At 36.6% G+C, this 22,830-nt stretch overlaps 2 long non-coding RNA genes across 2 annotated transcripts in view; one reads left to right on the forward strand and one right to left on the reverse strand.

The window, feature by feature from the left end:
• The window catches only part of LOC141584071 (uncharacterized), a 459,558-nt gene that overhangs the window by 342,698 nt on the left and 94,030 nt on the right, over positions 1-22,830 (forward strand). The window lies entirely within an intron of this gene.
• LOC141583933 (uncharacterized) overlaps positions 1-22,830 on the reverse strand; it is a 128,014-nt gene that overhangs the window by 70,602 nt on the left and 34,582 nt on the right. Inside the window, exon 2 of the long non-coding RNA XR_012516764.1 lies at positions 16,350-16,451. This is a non-coding gene — a long non-coding RNA (uncharacterized LOC141583933). The remainder of the gene's footprint in view (positions 1-16,349; positions 16,452-22,830) is intronic.

Raw genomic sequence — 22,830 nt, forward strand, 5'->3', positions numbered from 1 at the left:
ATAATGTCATTGATATTTTAATAGGGATTGCATTGAATCTGTAGATCGTTTCAGGTAGTGTGAACATTTTAACAATAGTGATTCTTCCAATCCATGTACATGGAATATCTTTCCATTTTTTGTATGCTTTTCAATTTCTTTCATCAATGTTTTATAGTTTTATTGTAGAGCTCTTTCACTTTGGTTGTTAAGTTCTAGCTATTTTATTTGTACCTATTGTAAATGGAATTACTTTCTTGATTTCTTTTTCAGACTGTTTGCTATTGGCATATAGAAATACTACTAATTTTCATATATTGATTTTGTATCCTGAAGTTCTACTGAAATTGTTTATCAGTTCTAATAGTTTTTTGGTGAAGTCTTTAGGTTTTTTCAAATATAAGATTATATTATTTGCAAATAAAGATAATTTGATCTCTTCCATTCTAATTTGAATGCTCTTCATTTCTTTTTCTTGTTCTTTTTCCTTTTTTGTCTGATTGTTGTAGCTAGAATTCCAGTACTATGTTGAATAACAGTGGTGAAAGTGGGCATCCTTGTGACATTCCAGATCTTAGAGGAAAGACTTTAGTTTTCCCCATTTAATATGATACTAGCTGTGGATCTGGTATATATTTCTTTTATTGTCTTGACGTATGTTCCTTCTATACCCAGTTTATCTAGGGTTTTTATCATGGGGGAATGTTAAATTTCATCAAAGCCTTTTTCATAATCAATTAAAATGACCATATGATTTTTGTCCTTCATTCTGTTGATATGGTGTGTCACATTTATTGATTTGAGTATGTTGAACCATCCTTTCATCCTTGGAATAAATCCCACTTGGCCATGATGAATAGTCTTTTTAACATGTTGTTGAATTCTGTTTGCTAGTATTTTTTGTTGAGGATTTTTGCATCAATGTTCATCAGTGATATTGGCTTGTAGTTTTACTTTTTTGATCTTTCTTGGTCCAGTTTTGGCATCAGGGTAACACTGGCCTCATAGAACAAGTTCAAAGCATTCCCTTCTCTGTTTTTTGGAGTAGTTTGAATGGGATTGGTATTAGTTCTTCTTTAAATGTCTGGTAAAACTCAGCAGTAAAGTCATCAGGTCCTGGGCTTTTCTTTGCCATGAAACTTTTATTACAACTTTGATCTTATTACTTGTTTTTGGTCTGTTCAGGTTTTGAATTTCTTCATGGTTCAATCTTGGTAGGCTGTATGTGTCTAGGAGTTTATCCATTTTTCTTCTAGATTTTTCAATTTATTGGCATATAATCGCTCAGAGTAGTCTCCAGTGATCCTTTGAGTTTCTTTGGTATTGGTTATAATATCTCCTTTTTCATCGCTGATTTTATTTATTTGCATCTTCTCTTTTTTCTTAGTCTGGCTAAAGGTTTGTCAATTTTATCTTTTCAAAAAATAACTTTTTATTTTGTTGATCTTTTGTATTATTTTCTTCATTTCAGCTCTTTTCTGCTGTGATCTTCTTTTCTTATATTAATTTTAGGTTTGATTTGCTCTTGCTTTTCTAGTTCTTTAAGAGTCATCATTAATTTGTTTATTTGAAGTTTTTATAATTTTTTAATGTAGGTGCTTGATACGGTTTCAAGATGAGATCCAAATCTCATCTTGTATTGTAGCTCCCATGATTCCCACATGTTGCAGGAGGAACTCAGTAGGAAATAACTGAATCATGGGTGCAGTTTCACCCATACTGTTCTCATGGTAGTGAATAAGTCTCACAAGATCTGATGGTTTCATAAGGCATTGCCCTTTTCTCTTGGCTCTCATTTTCTCTTGTCTGCTGCCATGTAATATGTGCCTTCCACCGTGATTGTGAGGCCTCCCCAATCAAGTGGAATTTTGAGTTCATCAAACCTCTTTTTCTTTATAAATTACTCACTCTCAGGTATGCCTTTATCAGCAGCATGAAAACAGACTAATACAGTAAATTGGTATCAACAGTGGGGTACTGCTGAAAAGATATCCAAAAATGTGGAAGTGACTTTGGAAGTAGGTACCAGGCAGAGGTTGGAACAGTTTGGAGGACTCAGAAGAAGACAGGAAAATATGGGAAAGTTTGGAACTTCCTAAAGATTTATTGAATGGCATTGACCAAAATGCTCATAATGAAAGGGACAATGAAATCCAGGCTGAGTTGGTCTCAGATGAAGATGAGAAACTTGTTGGGAACTGGAGTAAAGGTGACTCTTGTTATGTTTTAGCAAAGAGACTAGCAGAATTTTGCCCCTGCTCTAGAGATCTGTGGAAGTTTGAACTAAAAGAGATGATTTAGGGTATCTGACAGAAGAAATTTCCAAGCAGAAAAGCATTCAAAAGGTGATTTGGATGCTATTAAAGCCATTCAGCTTTAAAAGGGAAACAGCATAAAAGTTCAGAAAACTTGCAGCCTGACATTGCAATAAAAAAGAAAAACCCATTTTCTGAGGAGAGACTGGAACCAGCTACAGAAATTTGCATAAGTAACGAGGATCTGAATGTTAATCACCAAGACAATAGGGAAAATGTCTCCATAACATGTCAGAGACCTTTGCAGCAGACTCTCTCATCACAGAGTGATGAGAGGCCTATGAGAAAAAATAGTTTTGTGGACTGGGCCAAGGGTGCCTTTGCTGTGTGCAGTCTAGGGTCTTGGTGCCCTGTGGCCCAGCTACTCCAGCCATGACTAAAAGGTTCCAAGGTACAGCTCAGGCCATAGCTTCAGGGGGTGCAAGCCCCAAGTATTGGAAGCTTTCATGTGGTATTGAGCCTGTAGGTGCACAGAAGTCAAGAATTAAGGCTTGAGAACCTCTGCCTAGATTTCAGAGGTTGTATGAAAACAGCTGGATGTCCAGGCAGAAGTTTGCTGCAGGGTTGGAGAACTCATGGAGAATCTCTGCCAGGGCAGTACGGAAGGGAAATATGGGATCAGAGCTCCTACACAGAGTTCCCACTGGGCACTGTCCTCCAGAACCTAGAATGGTAGATCCACTGAGAGCTTGCACCATGTACCTGGAAAAGCTACAGACACTCAATGCCAGCCTGTGAAGCAGCTGGGAGTGAGGCAAAGCCACAGGGGTAGATTTGCCTAAGACCATGGTAACCCACCTCTTGCATCAGTGTGACCTAGATATGAGACATAGAGTCAAAGGATATCATTTCAAAGCTTTAAGATTTGACTACCCCACTGGATTTTGGACTTGCATGGGGCCTGTAGCCACTTTGTTTTGGCCAATTTCTCCCATTTGAAATGATTGTATTTATCCAATGCCTGTACTCCCATTTTATCTAGGAAGTAACTAACTTGCTTTTGATTTTACTGACTCATACATAGATGGAAGGGACTTGACTTGTCTCAGATGAGACTTTAGACTGTGGACTTTTGAGTTAATGCTGAAATGAATTAAGCCTTTGAGAAGCTTTTAGGAAGGCATGATTGCTTCTGAAATGTGAGGACATGGGGTTGGGAGGGGCCAAGGGTAGAATGATATGGTTTGCCTGTGTCCCCAACCAAATCTCAACTTGAATTGTAGTTCCCATAGTTCCCATGCATTGTGGGAGGGACCCAGTGAAAGCTAATTGAATCATGGGCACAGTTTCCCCCACATTGTTCTTGTGGTAGTGAATTAAGTCTCACTAAATCTGATGGTTTTATAAGTCATTTCTCTTCTCATTTGACTCTTACTCTTTCTTACTTGCTGCCATGTAAGACATGCCTTCCACCATGATTGTGAGGCCTCTTCAGTCACATGGAACTGAGTCCATTAAACCTCTTTTTCTTTATAAACTACCCTGTCTCAGGTATGGTTTTATCAGCAGTGCGAAAACAGAATAATACAGTGCTTATAGGTGTAAACTTCCCTCTGAGTACTGCTTTTCCTGTATCCAACAGGTTTTGGTATGCTGTGTTTCCATTATCATTTGTTTCAAAAAATGTTTCAATTTCCTTCTTAGTTTCTTCATTGACCCACTGGTCTTTAAGGAGCATATTGTTTAATTTCCATGTATTTGTATAGTTGCCAAAATTTCTCTTGTTATTGATTTCTAGTTTCATTCCACTGTAGTCAGAGAAGATAACTTATGTAATTTATGGTTTGTTTTTTTTTAATGTTTCAAGAGTTGTTTTGTGACTTAACATATGGTCTGTGTTTGAGAATGATCCATGTGCTGAGGAGAAGAATGTGTATTCTGTAGCCATTGCATGATATGTGTTAGGTCCATTTGGTTTGTGGTGCAGATTAAGTCTGATGTTTCTTGTTGATTTTTTTTGTCTGGATGATCTGTCCAATGCTGAAAGTGGAGTAAGTGTTGACATCTCTAGCTGTTATTTCATCGGGGCCTATCTCTCTTTTTAGCTCTAATAATATTTGTTTTATATATTTAGGTGCTCCTTTGTTCTCTGCATATGTATTTACAAGTGTTATATCCTCTGGCTGAATTGACCCCTTTATTATTATGTAGTGACCTTTTTTACAGTTTTTGTCCTGAAGTCTATTTTGTCTAAGTATAGCTACTCCTGCATTTATTTGGTTTCCATTTTCATGGAATCTCTTTTTCCATCCCTTTTATTAGCCTGTGTGTGTCTTTATAGGATGAAGCATGTTTCTTACAGGTGACTGACACTGGGTCTTTTTTTTTTTTTTTTAATCTATTCAGCAACTCCATATCTTTTGATTGGAAAACAGTCCATTTACATTTAATGTTATTACTGATAAGTAAGCACTTACTCTTGGCATTTTGTTATTTATTTTCTGGTTGTTTTGTGGTCTTGTCTTTTCTATTTTTTCCTTCCTTCTTGTCTTCCTTTTCATGCAGGTAAAATTTTAACTGCTGGCATGTTTTAATTACTTACTTCTTATTTTTTGTGTGTCTGTGCATGTTTTCTGATTTAAAGTTACCATGAGGATTGCATACCCCCATTAATTTAAATGGATGGCAATTTGACACTGATTGCACAAACAAACAAGCAAAGAAAATTAATTAAGACTCTACATTTTAACTTCATCCTCCCACTTTTTAATGTTTTGTTGTTTGTATTTATGTCTTATTGTATTGTCTATGTATGTCTTGAAAAGTTGCAGAAATTATTTCTGATTGGTTCATCTTTTAGTCTATCTACTCAAGATATGAGTAGTTTCTATACCACAATTACAGTACTATAGTATTTTGGGTTATGTTTTGTCCTTACTATTACCAGTAAGTTTTATACCCTTAGATGATTTTTTAAATTGCCGTTAACATTCTTTTTTTTTTTTTTTTAAATTGAAGTATTTCCTTTAGCATTTCTTATAGAACAGGTCTGGTGTTGATGAAATCTCTCAGCTTTTGTTTATCTGGGAAAGTATTTTTCCCTCATGCAATATTATTTTTACATTTTTATTTTTTCCTCTGCATAGAAAGGGTTGGTAATATGAATAATTTTAGTTCTGTGTTTCCTAGTAATCCTGAGATAAAGGGACATAGTTGAACTTTAAATGTTTGAAATTAAAAAGTGTCCCATAGCAAGACTGAATTACTAAATAGAAAACTATGTTGGTCTTCTATGAATGGCAAGAGGCCATGTCTTGGTGGGGAATATATGGTTATAAAAAGAGGTAGTGATGTTGAGTAGAAAGGCAAAGCAAATTTGATACAACTCTTTCAAATGTAAGTTCTGGAAAAGGAAAAATGGGCAATTAGTTATGCTTTATGTTAATGTTAGTATTTACCATGACATTTTGTTTTGCTTTTATAAGGTTTTCTTGTGCCACAAACCTGGCTTTCCAAACATTTTTCTTATTTTCTGCCCTCAGTTATCCAAGAGGAAAACATTGATGGATAAAGTATATTCTTTATCTTGGTATCTCTTAAGAACACAGAGAATTGTCTCTTACCTTCCTCCTTCCACTTCTGAATCTTACTGGAAATTTATGGCACCTGTCACAGAGGAAAGACAAAAACCCAATTGTGCCATAATGATGACTTTGGGCAGACTCAGGAACGTAGATGTGCCCCTAGGAATTTTATCAAGCACCACAATTTTGACTAAGTTGGACCTAGCTCCAATCGAAAATGAGAAACAATAAAATATAACCCCCACATAACTTTAAAGAGCTGCAAACAATCTTTGCTACAAGCAATAATTCAATCTAAACAGGTAGCATTTGCTTTGCTCATCTTCTGAGCTTGATAGGGTGATTAGACATTTTAATTCCTTTTCTGCTGGATGTTCAAATTCACTGCCTGCTCACTAACATTTCCTTTTACCTTACTGCTGGCCTACTTGGGGTTCAAGATCAGAATTGTAATTGGAGGATTATGAGAATAAGGCTGATCAATGTTACTTTTCAGATGCTTTTCTGGGTATCTTACTTGAGCTTCTCAGACAGGGCCAGCGATGGGAGTGAGATATCTTGCTGTTAAGGTGAAACAAAGAAAGAAGGGAAAGTGAGCTGAATGGAAGAATACATCTAGCTGTAGTCTGTCCCTTTCACTGCTACTGTTTTCCCTTTCAAAGAAAGATAGTGTAAATCAAGCTTCCTTTTGCCAATAAAATTATGATAGTTTGGCACATGCTGTGCATCGTGCTTTATCATGATAAAGAAACAGGTAGCTTTAAATGAAAGCATTTGATGATTTGTCAGGCTTTTGGCGGTTGATCAGCCCCATCGTGAAAGGACAGTAATATCGCTGCTATGCTGAGGCTGCTTAAAGAATATGAAATGTGCATCATGGCACTGAGGTAGTTGACGGTAAATCAGATTTGATTTCCCCTCTGAGAGCACAAAATGAACCTTGTCGTTATCAGGAAGAGAAATGAAATCTTTAAATATTTCTCAATGTTTTGTCATCTCTGCCTGTCGGCGTGATTTAACATAAAATTCCCCCAAAGTAGGAAGTGCAGGTATTATTTCATTTCATTTCAAAGATAAACTTCACAGTTTTTCCCTATAAATTACTTGAAAAGCCCCCAATTTGCAATTGTGGAGTTACCTTAAGATCAATTACATTTTAAAATAAAATAGTATTAGTAAAAAATGGGCTCTGTGTTTTGTCCCCTGCTGATAGCCTGGCAGTCCCTAAACACAGTGATATCCTAGCGTTTATGGGAAAATATCAGAAGGGATAAGAAAAGTTGCTTATAAATGGTTGGAGTTACCTGTGCTGCCAAAAAAGCTTGTTTATTGAACTTTTGACTGCACATTTCTTATATGACCTGTGGTTACCTATTTTCAGGTTTTAAATTCCTGTTTGCTTTTCTTACCTTTGCCCCTTATTCTACTTGGTTAATGGAAATGAGGCTTTGCAGACAGTTGCAAAATTTCTATTACCCAAAGATCTAAGATGGCATTTTAAAGAAAAGATACTTTTTTTCTCTTTATTATAAGCATATGAATAATGCATGCTCACTGCAGAAAAAAATAAAGATATAAACAACAACAAACATTGCACATGACCCAGAGAGAAACATTGCTAACATTCTTGTTTATGTTCCTATGGACTTAATACATGAATATATTTTATTTAACACTGGATCATGCATTCTCAATTATGGAGTGTTAGAGAATGAAGCCTTGCAAATTTCTGTTTTTTGGTCTCAGGGTTAAAAACTGAATATTTTAATGAGTTTATTTGCAAGTCTTGTTCATTATTTATTGCAGGGAGGAATAGTTTATTTTTATTTTTATTTTTTTTTTATTTTCACTAAAGAAAGAATAAGAGATATGAACTGTCAAGTGCAACATAAGGTATTTTTGGGTTGTGTCTGAAGAAAATTTGCTTGATATTATTAGTTACTGGAACAAATATGTTATTTTTTAAAATTCTTTAAGTTCTGGGGTACCAGAGCAGAATGTGCAGGATTATGACATAGGTGTACATGTGCTATTGTGGTTCTCTGCACTCACTAACCCATCATCAACATTAGGTATTTCTCCAAATGCTATCCCTCCCCTAGCTACCCACTCCCCTACAGGCCCTGGTATGTGATGTTCCCCTCCCTGTGTCCATGTGTTCTCATTGTTCAACTCCCAATTTTGAGTGAGAACATGTGGTGTTTGGTTTTCTGTTCTTGTGTTAGTTTGCTGAGAATGATGGTTTCCATCTTCATCCATGTCCCTGCAAAGGACATGAACTCATCCTTTTTTATGGCTGCATAGAATTCCATGGTGTATATGTGTCACATTTTCTTTATCCAGTCTATCATTGATGAGCATTTGTGTTGGTTCCAAGTCTTTGCTATTGTAAACAGTGCCACAATAAATACACATGTGCATATGTCTTTATAGTAGAATGATTTATAATCCTTTGGATATATACCCAGTAATGGGATTGCTGGGTCAAATGGTATTTTTAGTTCTAGATCCTTGAGGAATCACCACACTGTCTTCCACAATTGTTGAACTAATTTATACTTCCACCAACAGTGTAAAAGTGTGGAACAAATATGTTATTGATCTTTAATACTTCAGCACTTCCAGCATTGAACCTGGGAGCAAATATCCTATTTGTTGACTGGCTGACTGACTTGACCAAATGATAAGTACTAGAGGCTCTTCCTAAATCCCCAATTAGTGTGGAGACAGGTTAAATCAAACAGACAAACTTCTCAATGAATTACAGCCCATGACAATATTGTAGATAAAGAATAGTAAATTCTGAGAAAGGCTAAAATTAATCAATACTTTATTTCTGTCCTATATTTTTCTATCTTCCATATACTCTGGAAAGAATCAGGTATTTAAATCCTTATAGAAAATTTGAGTTCAGGCTGAGTGAGATATTCCAGAGTGTCACATGCATTAACATTTTTCCCTCATAATAATGTAGTAAGTTAGATTCTATTTTTATGTCCACATTACAGATAGAGTAACAGAGTGAGGTTTGTTGGTTCCAAGGTTAGCATCTACTATGTTTAGGAACAATACTGCATACTGGGATATGGCAGTGATTTCATGGAAAAAATCCTAGCCCTCCTGGAGTTTGTATTCTAGTAGCTAGACAACCAATGAGATGAAGAGATATATTGAATGTAAGAAGGTAGCGAGTATTGTGGTGAAAAATAAAGAGGAAAGGGCTTTAGAGAGTGTTCTGATTCAAGATTTCACTGACCTCAAATCTAGGTATTTTCTCTTCAAATCCTGTGCTACTCTGATTATAGTAAGATATCAAGAGCAAGAGATTTTCATCTGAAGATTACTGCCTGAGATGGATTCATAGGAAAGAATAATTTATATGGTTCATAAATTATTCTTAAGATAAGCAATAAATCTGAATAACTGCCATGGAAAGAAGAAAGATTGGAGTATCATCACAACTAAGGAAACCAGAGGAGTTGTTTTCAAATAAATAAAAGTAAGCACTGCTATTTGGCCCCTGTTGAAAGGCCAGAGTTGGAATCAATCAGCTTTGGATTCCTGTTTACTTCTAGCATTGTGTCAACAAGCCTGTGGAGTACTCAAAACACCAAAGACCAGCAGATGTTTTTGACATATTTATTTTGTTGAAAAGTCAACATGTATTATTTTTCATCCTGTGAATGTGTCCTCACCTTTTGCACTCTGCCCTAGTTTTTCAACCCTTCCTCAAATCCTCCCTTCTAATTTAGCCAAGCTTGGAAGAAATTTTCTTCTGGAGAATGTGTCTCAGGTGGAGTGCACTGAACACTGAATGGATCACAATAAAACTATCTATATGAGTTACTGCAATTTTAAGAGAAAAAGCATTTCAGAAACACTGGAGTGAAGAAGGAATGTTACTAGAATGCTGAACCAGAAGATGATCTTGTCTGAAGCAGTTTGTCTCTAAGTGTTTCAGTCAGTGTTCAGCCTGAGAAGCAGTACTACTAGAATGGATGGATGGATGGATGGATGGATGGATGAATGGATAGATAGATCGATAGATAAATAGATCGATAGATGATAGGTAGAAGATAGCTAGAAAGCTAGATGGGGTGGAGGAAAAGAAAGGGACGGAGTAAGAGAAGGAGAAAGAGAGATTTATTACAAGGAATGGGCTTACTGGACTGTGACAGCTGTTTGAGTAAGTCTGAAATCCACTGGGCAGGCAATAAGGAAAGGAAGCTCGTGGGTAAGCTCCAATATATAGGTATGAGTGGAAGCTACCTTCCACAGAAAGAATTTCTTCTCTCTCAGAGCAACATCAGCCTTGATTTTAAGTTTTTCTAGCCCATTTAATTATGCCCATTTAGACCACCCTACATAATCTACCATACTCAAAGTCAACTGGTTAGGAGCTTAAATTACAGATGAAAGGTTCCTTCATAGCAACACCTAGGATGGTGTCTGAATAACTGGACACTGTAGCCTAGATAAGTTGACACATCAAAAACAAAACAAAAACGGGTAAATCACCTTGTAAATGTGATTTTTGAGAATCTTAATTGGGATATGTATGGCAAAGCCCTGAAATATATAACTTTCCCTTTAAGGCTTCTAACTTAAAACATTTTTTTTGTTGTTGTTTCAATGCGAAAAGTACGCTTTTGTCTTTTCAGCTGTCAATACTTGTCAAGACCATAAGAAATGTATTTTTAAATGTGATTATTAATGTCAGTACAGTGTTTCTGCTATGTCTTTCAAATTCATTTCTATTAAAAATAAAGCAAGATGAAACAGATTATCTGTTAGTGAAATGCAGAGTTCTTGCCCACTGAAGAACAAACTACATTCCCTCCCTCTTTTTGGCAAGCAAATTCTAATTTGTTTATTTTTGGTGGCAGGAGTTAGGTAGTGTATCCAGCCCCAGTGGATGTGATCAGTCAAAACCAGTCATGGAAATCTTTTTGCTAGTAACTGGACCAGGAATGCTCATATGACCCAGTTTTGGCTAAGGGTAAATGGAGATCGAATGGAGGCTTTTTAGAAGGATTTAGAATCCCTATAACAGATGCATCCCTATAAAAGAGAGGCATAAAACAAGGCAGCTCTTTTTTTCCTGCTCTATTCCTGCATGGGAAGACTTTAGAACCATCTTGTAATGCTTGAAGTTCTGCAGACAATATGTGATTAGAAAAGGAGACATTATTGGCACTTTGTGGATAACAGCGCAAAAAGAGCCATGTTCAAACGATACCATGGAGCTACTGAACTAACCTGCATATTCCACTCTCAGTATGGTCCATATTTGGACCATACTGTAGTGTCAGAAAATAAGGAAATGCTCAAAAAACCCTACAATGGTAGAGGTATGTCAAAGAGACACAGAAACCAACTGAAAAAGCTGTCAAGGGCTAAAAAAAAAAAAAAAAAATGGACAACAAAACAAATGAGGCAATATTGGGCTACAATCCTAAATATCTGTAAATATCCACGAGCCCATAATGATACAAATGACTGAATAAATAAACAAATGGGGGAAGATAAACGAGTTTCTTCTGCAGAGGAGTTTCAAAGAAATTCCCCAAGGAAGTAGAGGAAAACCCCTACTCCTTAAGTATGGATTGTGCACACAGTAGCCTCTTTCCAAAGAGTAGAGTATAGAAAGGGGTTGAAGAGAGTAATTTTTCCGTGGAAAAGCCCAGTGTATTTGTTTTCTATTGGTGCTGTAACAGGTGATCACAAACTTAATGATGTAAAACAATAAAACTTTATTACCTTACAGTTTTGGGGTTAGAAGTCTTAACACTGGACTAACATCAAGGTCTTAGCAGGGATGTGGACAGGGCTGCATTCCTTTTGTGGGGCTCCAGGGGAGAATCAGTTTGCCTGCCTTCTTTAGCTTCTAGAGGCTGCCCAAATTCCTTGGCTCATGGTCCCCTTTTTCTACCTCCAAAGCCATAAAGCAACAGGTCCAGTTCTCACATCACATCACTTGGACCTGCTTCCTTCGTCTGCTTTCTCCTCTTCCTCTGACTCTCTCTTCTTTTTTATTGCATTGGGCTTACCCAGGTAATTTGGGATAAGTTTCCTATTGGAAGATCCATTGATTAGAAAGCGTAATTCCATTAATCATCTTAATTTCCCTTTGTCAAGTAACCTGACATATTTACAGGTTCCAGGGATTAGGGCATAGACACATTTGGCGGGTGCTAGTATTCTGACTACATCTGGCTAGCACTGCCTCAGCCAGGTGGTCAGGGCTCACAGCAACAGAAGTAAGTGATGCTGATAAATCATGTACACTTGATTGGTGATGAGAGTGGTACATTACTTCTGTGATGTTCCCCCCACCCCCACCCAACCATATCTAAGTCTAATCATGAGAAAAATATTAATACTAAGCACATCCCCATTGAGGGACATTCAATAAAATACCTGAATAATAGAACTCCAAACTGCCAAGGGTCATTGTGGTAGGAATGTGGGTGACTCCTAGAAGCTGGACAAGGTAAGGAAATAGATTCTCCCCTAGAGCCTCCAGAAAGGACCAAGCCCTCCTGACACATTGATTTCAGCCCAGTTAGATTTGTATTGAACTTACGGCCTACAGAACTGGGAAATAATAAATTTAGATGATTTTAAGCCACTGAGTTTGTGGTAATATTTTACTGCAGCAAAAGAAAACTAGTACTGTCATCAAAAACAAGAAATGTCTGAGAAACTGTCACAGCCAAGAGAAGTCTAAGGAGACTTGACAACTGAATGTAATGTGGGATCTTGGTTGGGATCTGGGAACAGAAAAAAGAACATTAAGTAAAAATTAAGAAAATCCATAGAGGTTATGTATACAAATTAATAATAATGTATCAACATTAATTCATTAATTTTGATAAATGTGTGGTGTTAATAATAGGGAAAGCAGTGTGTGAGGTACATGGGAGCTTTTTGTACTAATTTGCAATTTTTCTGTAAATCTAAAACTATTCTAAAATTAAACATTTAACAAAGAGCAAAATAAAAAGTAGAGTCTTAGTATATAAGCCACTATTAAAATGGTGTTCCACCGTGGTAGGTGAAAATAATCCAAATGCCAAATGGGTGATCCAGGTAATACTTTATTAAGAATCTACCATGTGCAGGGGTACTGTAGGGTATATAAAAATAAATCTTTCAGGCACCCTCTTCTCAAGGAACCCAAGTTCTAGTTGAGACAATAACACATTTGTGAGTTGCTATAATAGTGAGAAAAGGCATAAAAGCCATGAGTCTAAAGCTCAAAGGACATTTGGATAAGAAAATGAACTTCCACTTGGGGACTTTGTGAAGGAGGTAGTATTTGTATTCTGCCTTGAAGTATAACCACAGCTTGTACATGCATACTTGAAGATGAAGAAGAAGACTGACAAGCCAAAAGTATTAGAACAAAGCCCTAGGAAAAGAGGATGTTCGCAGAAGTATGTTGACTTGAAGTGCCTTGAATGCCTGAATTACGTCTGCCTTGTTCATCATGATACTCTCTTTGCTTCCAACACAACAGGCATCAATTGCTTCACAAATATAGGTTGACTAATGGAAGGAAAAACAGATAGGAAATAGGTTGTGAAGATTTCCAGTGCCAAATTAATGAGCTTAGCCACTTAAAGTTTTTAGGCAAAACAACATGATTTGAGCTGCTCTGTGGAAAGATTAATCTGGCAAAACAAAAGCAGTTTACATGGAAAGGGAGAGGAAGGAAAATATTAAACTTGTACATGTGAGAAATTATAGCAATCTTATTTATTTGCTAAAATAATCAGTAGGCTCTTTTTATTAAAAATTTGATTTTTGTTTATATCAAATTAACACCTTATAAAAATCAGTGATTTATAATGAAAAATACGTCTCCTGTTCAAGCAGAACAACCCCAGTGTCTCCATATTAGAGATAGCAGCTTTCAACTCTTTTAACCATTTATTCTAATATATACCTCCTTATTTTTAAGTTTCAAATATATATGACTAGTTCTTGTTTTTGAAATTTTAGGTACCTTTTTTTGAATCTACTCTGAATAATGAGCATTTCACTTTCTCACACTAACTCATAATTCCTTACACTCACTCCCATAATTCCTTTTCCACATTTGACTAGTACAGGTATAGTAATCATTTTTGCTAATCAGTATTTGGTGTTTACAAATTTATTATAGGTAATGGCTGGACCAATAGCTAAGCCATATGATCTACTATGATTATCACAGTTTCTTTTTTATATAACTTTTCATTTTCATTGAAGGTAATAATTGTTTTGTTTTTTGTTTACTTAGTTTTCTATAGCCCTTTCAATGTGGTTAAGCACACTATGGCGTCCAATGCACCAAATTGGAGCAAATATTTTCTAAGATTGTTCTCAGGATAATACATTACTATAAAACATATTGTCTTTGAAATTCTAACTGCCTTTTAAAGAAATGGACACTTTTGTTTCTTTGATTTCACATTTTCCTCTTTACTCTCTGGTTTTCTTGAAGTATGTTCTGCAAGGAACTTACTCTGGTATTTGGAAGGTAATAGTCTTAAAAGATTATATGTCTATATACTCTTGTTCAAATTAATATATTAGATGGATATAGAAGTGTAGTTTGAAATTATTTTTTCCTGAGAATTTTGAAGCTTTCCAGTTATCTTCCAGTGCCTAGTGGCCTGCCTTTTTGATTGCTGATCTTTTCTATGTAGGATATTTGTTATCCTCGAAAGTTTTGAGGTTTAAAAACAACCCATGATGTTCTGAAACCCCACTATGTGTGCCTTGGTGTAGGTGCTTGATATGGTTTGGGTCTGTGTCCCCACCACATCTCATGTTGAATTGCAATCCCCAGTGTTGGAGGTGAGGCCTGTTAGGAGGCAATCATATGTGGGTGGATCCTTCATGAATAGTTTAGCACCATCCCATTAATTCTATCCTCATGGTAGTAAGAGAGTAAGTTACTGTGTGATTCAGTTTGTTTAAAAGTGTGTAGCACCTCCCCTGCCCTCTCTTGCTCTGTCCCAGCCATGTAAGACGTGCCTGTTTCTGCTTTACCTTCTGCCATGATTGTAAGTTTCCTGAGGCCTCCCCAAGAAGCAGATACTGTCATGCTTCCTTTACAGCCTGCAGAACCATGAGCCAATTAAACCTCTTTTTTTAAATAAGTTATTCGGTCTCAGGAATTTCTGTACAGAAGTGTGAGAACAGATTAATATAGCACTTCTTCCTTATTTTTCATGTAGTTACATTTTTGTTCTGTTTTTCGGACAGTTGTTCCCTCCAGTTTTAATTACCAATACTTCAAGTGAATACAAGTATTATATACTCTTAATCCTCTTATTTTCTGAAGATGATTAAAAATTAATTTCTGTTCTCATTTCATGAATATAATTGTTCCTTCCTGAGAATATTAATTACAGCTTTGGGGAAGATTTTACTCAGAGGTCTTCTCATTTATTTATTTAGTCTTTCATGTCCTCAAAGGTCTAATGATCCTTGACTTCTATTCAGTGTGATTTAACGTTGAGTCATTCTGATTTATGCTTGGCTTAGGCATCTCCTATAGGATTAATAGACAGCATTCCCAGTATTTTGCACAGGAACCCTCATGTGTCAATTGTGTAAGTCTTTTGTTTTAGGCCAACTCCGGGAAAATTCTTCTAATCTGCCCAGGGAGCATAAATCCAGCTGCTCTTTTCTATGAACCAGTTAGGGGAACTTGGATTGACAAGGTTCTTCACTCTTCTCTTTGTAAACTTTCACTTAATACTCCTGTTTTAGGATGGTGTCTTCTATTGTATTAGCCGTTGTTGTGCAAGGTCTCACAGAGATTATGACTTCTCCAATTCAATTCCAACAAAAATTAAGCCTCACCCCTGTTGGGATGGCAAGCATTAGAGGAGAAATCTTGGACTAGAAATTGCCCATTGCGTAGTTCCATAATCTCTTATCTGAAACTCTTTGAGTCAGACATGTTTGAAGATTCAGATTTTTTTAGATTTTAGAAAATAATATGGTGCATAACTAATATAAAGTTGGTCTTTGAACAACACATGAGTTAGGGGTGCTGAACCCTAAACACTATAAAATCCACGACATAACTCTGACTCCCTCAAAACCCTATTGTTGACCAGAAGCCTTCCTGATAACATAATAGTCAATTGATGCATATTTTGTATGTTGTTTTGATAGTCTTATAAGAAAGTAAGCTAGAGAAAAGAAAATGTTAAGACAATCATAAGGAAGAAAAATATATTTATAGTACTTTACTATATTTATCAAGGCTATAAGTTTGCGTTGCCTGTTTAGAAGATGAATCATCTGTCTGAAATGGGGGGCGGGGTGGCAACTGAAGCTAAAAACCTCAATCCATGGTACATATCAAGCAATTCAACTTTTTCTTGTAATGTCATGCCTTTCTTTGCTTCTTGGGAGTGCCTCGAGAATCACTAGTGGCACTTTGAATGGGTCTCATGGTGTAATTCAAGGTTTATGGTATTGCACTAAACACAATGAAAAATACTCAAGAACCAAGAGAGATTACTTTTTACTGTGATAAGCAATTTACTGGAGAGATAAACTGCTCATGCAGAGATGATTAGCATCACATGGTGTTTTAAGCAGATACTTGCAACACTTGAGTTCACTGCAACAGCAACAGGAGGTGACTAGAAATTATTAGAGTAATACAGCATTACTACAGTTAATTTTATTCAGTTGTGTTTTAATACTGCAACTTTATGTTTGTTTACATATCTCTTGATTGCAAATGGAACCCTGTACAGTCTGTAAGCATGTGTGTAAGTTTTGATACATTTTAACTTTTTATAATAGATTTGTGTGTACTTTATGGTAGTAAATGACAAAGTAGACTAACTGCATATATTTTACACATTCATGAGATACATTACTTTTTATTAATTTTTGATATTTCTAGGTTATGGGGGTTCATCTGTGAGTCTTTGTTCAGATTGTCAAAATTCTCCAAAAAATTTTTAATATATTTATTGAAAAAAATCTACATATAATTGGACCTGCACAGTTCAAATCCGTATTGTTCACGGGTCAACTGTCTTACCTAGTGGACATGTGATAGCTTCCTTAATCAAACACACATTGAATTTTCTGCAGTGGAACATTAATATTTATACTAAGAGGGGTGAATCAAGACTATAATTATCTTTATATATTTTCATTCACATTTTGACAGCAAATGTGTTGGATGCTGTAAAATTTTGCTGCCAAATAAAAGTTTTAAAAAATTTTGGGGTTTTCAGAAATTTTGTATTTAGGAGCTGTGGGAAAGGAATGATTGAATCTCCCTCTGTCCTTCAATGGTTAATAATGCCTCCAATTCTACAACTTTTCTGGAATTTTCTTGTACCATGTCCATCTCCCTTTGCAAGATTAGGGTTGTCTTTTTCTGCCCTGTTGAATCTGACACCACTTGTCCATCTGCTGTCTATCTTCCAAAATATGACTGATATTTATTTTCTCCTTTTCTATCTTCTGCCTTAATGTTGGAACATGTATGTCTTTACCTATTTTATTACTTAATGGCCTTCTTAGTGGAACTTCAGGAATGAGCAGAGATAATTGGATGTGTCCAATGCCACGTTTAACCATAATTCACCTGCCAAGGGTTCACTAGAACCCTGAGATCTAGATAAAAATGGTTTGCTGAGTTAATAGAATTCTATATTCTACAATCACATCTCAATTAAGAGGAGTGAGTTGCAGGGCGAAGGTAAAGGACAATGATTTCGTAAGCTTTTACCATCTGAAGCCCTTAAGAAATAGAATGTCTATTTTGGAGGTAGCCACAGGCTCATTAACATAGCCTGGCTGTAGTGGAATGAATGTTTCTCTTCAAAAGCCTCCCACCCCAAGACTCATATGTTCACATTCTAATATCCAGAACTATATGGCAAAATGTGTGATTACTTTAAAGGTTTTGTTTTGTTTTGTTTTGTTTTGTTCTGAAACGGAGTCTTGCTCTGTTGCCCAGACTGGAGTACAGCACTGTGATCTTGGCTCACTGCAACCTCTACCACCAGGGTTCAAGTGATTATCCTGCCTCACCCTCCTGAGCATCTAGGATTACAGGCACCCACCACCCAGCCAGTCTAATTTTGTATATTTTTAGTAGAGATGATGTTTCATTTTGTTGGTCAGGCTGGACTTGAACTCCTGACCTCAAGTGATCTGCCTGACTTGGTCTCCCAAAGTGCTGGAATTAGAGGCATAAATCTCTGTGCCCGACCAAGTTAAAGGTCTTGAGAGGAGGATTTACTGTAGATTATTCTATGTGGGTTATACATGAGGAAGTTTGGAGTTAGGCTGAGAGAGAAGGTGCTGTGAAGACAGAGTGGAGAGATGAAACGACACACCAAGGATTCCCTACAGTTACCAGAAGCTGAAGCGGCAAGAAATGCATGAGCCCGTGGAGCCTCTAGAGGGAGTGCATCCCTGCCCACACATTGATTCTGGCCTACAGAACCAAGAGAAAATAAATTTCTCTTGTTTTAAGCCACTCAATTTGTAGTAATGTCTTACAGCAGTCCTACGAAACAAATACATGAGTCATGTAATATTGTTTTGTGTTTTGTGAGTGAGCACAAACTCTCTTTGTGTAAGACAAACCTGTGTATTATTTTTAAAATTTATTTATTTATTTATTTATTATTTTCAAGATAGAGTCTCACTCTGTCACCCAGGCTGGAGTGCAGTGGCACAATCTCAGCTCACTGCAACCTCCACATCCCAGGTTCAAGTGATCCTCCTGCCTCAGCCTCCTGAGTAAATGGGGTTACAGGTGCATGCCACCACACTTGGCTAATTTTTGTATTTTTAGTAGAAACAGGGTTTTACCATGTTGGCCAGAATGGTCTCAATTTCCTGACCTTTTGATCCACCTGACTGTGCCTCCCAGAGTACTGGGGTTACAGGCGTGAGCCACCACACCCAGCCATTTATTTTTCATTTATTTTATTTTACTTTAAGTTCTGGGATACATGTGCAGAAAGTGTGGGTTTGTTAGATAGGTACACCTGTGCTATGATGGTTTGCTGCACCTGTCAACCCATCTTGTATGTTTTAAGCCCCCCATGCATTAGATATTTGTCCTAGTGCTCTCCCTTCTTTTGGCTCCCACCCCCTGACAGCCCCCAGAGTGAATGTGTGATATTTCCCTCCCTCTGTCCATGTGTTCTCATTGTTCAACTCCCACTTATAAGTGAGAACATGCAGTGTTTGGTTTTCTGTTCCTGTGTTAGTTTGCTGAGAGTGATGGTTTTCAGCTTCATCCATGTCCCTGCAAAGAATAGGAAGTCATTCTTTTTTATATAGATACATAGTATTCCATGGTGTATATGTGCCGTATTTTCTTTATCCAGTCTATCATTGATGAACATTTGGATTGGTTCCAAGTCCTTGCTATTGTAAATAGTGCTTCAATAAACATACATGTGCATGTGTCTTTTTTTTTTTTTTTTTTTTGAGACGGAGTTTGACTCTTGTTACCCAGGCTGGAGTGCAATGGCGCGATCTCGGCTCACCGCAACCTCCACCTCCTGGGTTCAGGCAATTCTTCTGCCTCAGCCTCCTGAGTAGCTGGGATTACAGGCACGCACCACCATGCCCAGCTAAGTTTTTGTATTTTTAGTAGAGATGGGGTTTCACCATGTTGACCAGGATGGTCTCAATCTCTTGACCTCGTGATCCACCCACCTCGGCCTCTCAAAGTGCTGGGATTACAGGCTTGAGCCACCGCGCTCGGCGTGCATGTGTCTTTACAGTAGAGTGACTTATAATCCTCTGGGTATATACAGTCAGTAACAGTATTGCTGATCAAATGGTATTTCTGATTCTAGACCCTTGAGGAATTGCCACACTGTCTTCAACAATGGTTGAAATAATTTATACTCCCACCAACAGTGTAAAAGTGTTCCTGTTTCTCCACAGCCTCACCAGCATCTGTTGTTTCCTGACTTTTTAATAATTGCTATTCTAACTGGCATGAGATGGTATCTGATTGTGGCTTTGATTTGCATTTCTCTAATGACCAGTGATGATGAGGTTTTTTTCATATGTTTGTGGGCCACACAAATGTCTTCTTTTGAGAAGTATCTGTTCATATCCCTTGCCCATTTTTTGATGAAATTACTTGTTTTTTTCTTGTAAATTTGTTTAAGTTCCTTGTAGGTTCTGGATACTAGACCTTTGTCAGATGAATAGATTACAAAAATTTATTCCCATTCTCTAGGTTGCCTGTTCACTCTGATGATATTTTCACAATTGCAACACAGATAATAAAATACTTCAGAATACAACTTACAAGGAATGTGAAGGACCTCTTCAAGTAGAACTGCAAAACACTGCCCAAGGAAATAAGAGAGGACACAAACAAAAAAAAGTCTTAATGCTCATGGATAGGAAGAATCAATATTGTGAAAATGGCCATACTGCCCAAAGCAGTTTATAGATTCAATGCTGTTCCCATCAAGCTACCATTGACTTTCTTCACACAATTAGAAAAAAACAACTTTAAATTTTATATGGAACAAAAAAGGAGCCCATATAGCCAAGTCAATGCTTAGCAAAAACAACAAAGCTGGAGGCATCATGATACCAGACTTCAAACTATACTACAAAGCGACAGTAACCAAAATAGCATGGTACTGGTACTGAAACAGATATATAGACCAATGGAACAGAACAGAGGCCTCAGAAATAACACCACAATCTACAACTATCTGATCTTTGATAAGCCTGAGAAAAACAAGTAATGGGTAAAGGAATCCCTATTTAATAAATGGTGCTGGGAAAACTGGCTAGCTATATGCAGAAAACTGAAACTGAACCCCTTCCTTACTCTTTATACAAAAATTAACTCAAGATGGATTAAAAACTTAAATATAAAACCTAAAACAATAAAAACCTTAGAAGAAAACCTAGGCAATACCATTCAGGATATAGGCATGGGCAAAGACTTCATGACTAAAACACCAAAAGCAATGGCAACAAAAGCCAAAATAGACAAATGGGATCTAATTGAACTAAAGAACTTCTGCCTAGCAAAAGAAACTATTATCAGACTGTGAATTAGCTTATATATAATATAGAAAAATTAATTATCTTTGTGGACCTTAATTTTAAATGTTGAAAATTGGGGATGGTAGTCAATGATTTTAAATGCCTCTAAAATGTCATAATACTTAATGCAAGTATTAATATAATGGTGAGGAAACTAGTCTCTCTCTACATATGCATATATCTATACATCATTCACATAATGAATATGTGAAGAAATCCCAAGTGGAACTAATAACATTATTGCTACGTTGGGGTGCATTTAAAAAGAAAGCATTTTTCTTGCTTTTTCTTTTGTAATAGGTATTTAGATGTGCTTATATGTAAAAGCAAAAATATATTTTATATGGGTGACTTGCTTGATTTGTTAGGAATACTTCAAGCTTATTTTTTTTTTGTATAGAACTTTTGGTATACCTACACTAGTCTACTTTGCAGCTGTTTACATTAATCTTATAAAGAGATTATGTAAAAATCAAATTAATACTTCTTTTAATCTTCAGTTTTGTTGCCTCGATGGTTGTCTATCTTCTCTGTAAGACTTTTCTTAATTTAAAATTTAATGGTTGGCTGATTCAATCACAGAAATTTTTAAATGTTCATGAAAAACACATTTAACCTTATTGACATAGTTCAAGGACCTTTCTTCTTCTTGCATAATATGTTATCTCAACAACCTTGGACCTTATTCCTTTTTATGTTCCCAAGGGTTTTTTCTTTTCTTCTTCTTTTAAAAAATCATTTAAACAGTACTTTCTTATCCTATCTGAGACCACAGAGCCTACTCACTATTTTCTCCAGCTTTGTTTCTAATGTAATGTTCAAATGCCAATTTAGGTATAACTAATGCTTGTAATGCACTCACTATGTGACATATACCTTGTTAAGTTCATCACTTTTATTAAATATTTTTGAGAGAGGTAAATTATCATTTCCTCTCCACTTCATAGATAAGAATGAGACACCAAGGGGTTAAATAATGTACATAGAGTCACATAATATTGAATAGGAGAGCTAGGATTCCAAGCCCAGCAGTGTACCTCGAAAGCCCTGCTTTGAACCACTAACCCACAATGGTTCTTATTGTCTGAGGGACTGTCTACTTTTAATGGATATTGACCTGCTATACTAATGGAATTGAACATCAAGACCTGAAAATCTTGGCAGGACTCTCCTGCATAAGAGGTTGTTTGGAAGTTTTCTCTTTAGTCATTGAGTAATTGTGCTTTATGTGTATGGGTGTGTTTTCAAAACAGAGAAAATGTTAATCCTACAAGCTCTCCTTGTTTTCTGACATCATGGAAATCTGCAAACAAATCAAGCACCAACAGATCTGAGTTTTCCAAGATATAGGAATACCCACATTTCTATCTTGCCTCTCCACTCATCCTTCACTCAGGTTTTGGAGTGCCTTACTGAATGCTCCCAAGGCTTCATGGAAGTTCAGGTTAAGAACAGACCAGTTTTTTCATCTTTCTAGTTTTCACCGCAACTAGAGGAGGTGCCATTCCCATGACAGGGGCGAGCTGCCCTGAATGTGATGTTTCTAGGGAGAAAGATTTTAAAGAAAAGCAAATTTGCTGATAATGCCAGTAAGTGTTCTGCAAATAGGGGTTGTCAAGCTTCAGATCAAGACTGTTTTCCTGTGGACTATTGAGCCTTTGAAGTCTGTGGCCTGAGTGAAGCTGGAAGCTGGTAGCTCCTCTTTTCTTCAGTGACCACCTCTCATGTGCTTACCTGGACATGAAGTGATCAAAATCAGAAGCTGCCTCTGCCTTCTGAGAGAAGAGAAACCAGGCAAAGGACAGGGAATTAGTGCAGGCAAAGTGAGATCTTACATCTTTGTGGGACTTTTATTTTACTGGGCCTGAAAGAAAAGAACACGAAGAAAACTGTGCTTCGAAAATCATATCACAGAACCTTTTGCACATTTG

The sequence above is a fragment of the Saimiri boliviensis genome, chromosome 3, assembly GCF_048565385.1.
Source record: "Saimiri boliviensis isolate mSaiBol1 chromosome 3, mSaiBol1.pri, whole genome shotgun sequence".
Taxonomy (NCBI): Eukaryota; Metazoa; Chordata; class Mammalia; order Primates; family Cebidae; genus Saimiri; species Saimiri boliviensis.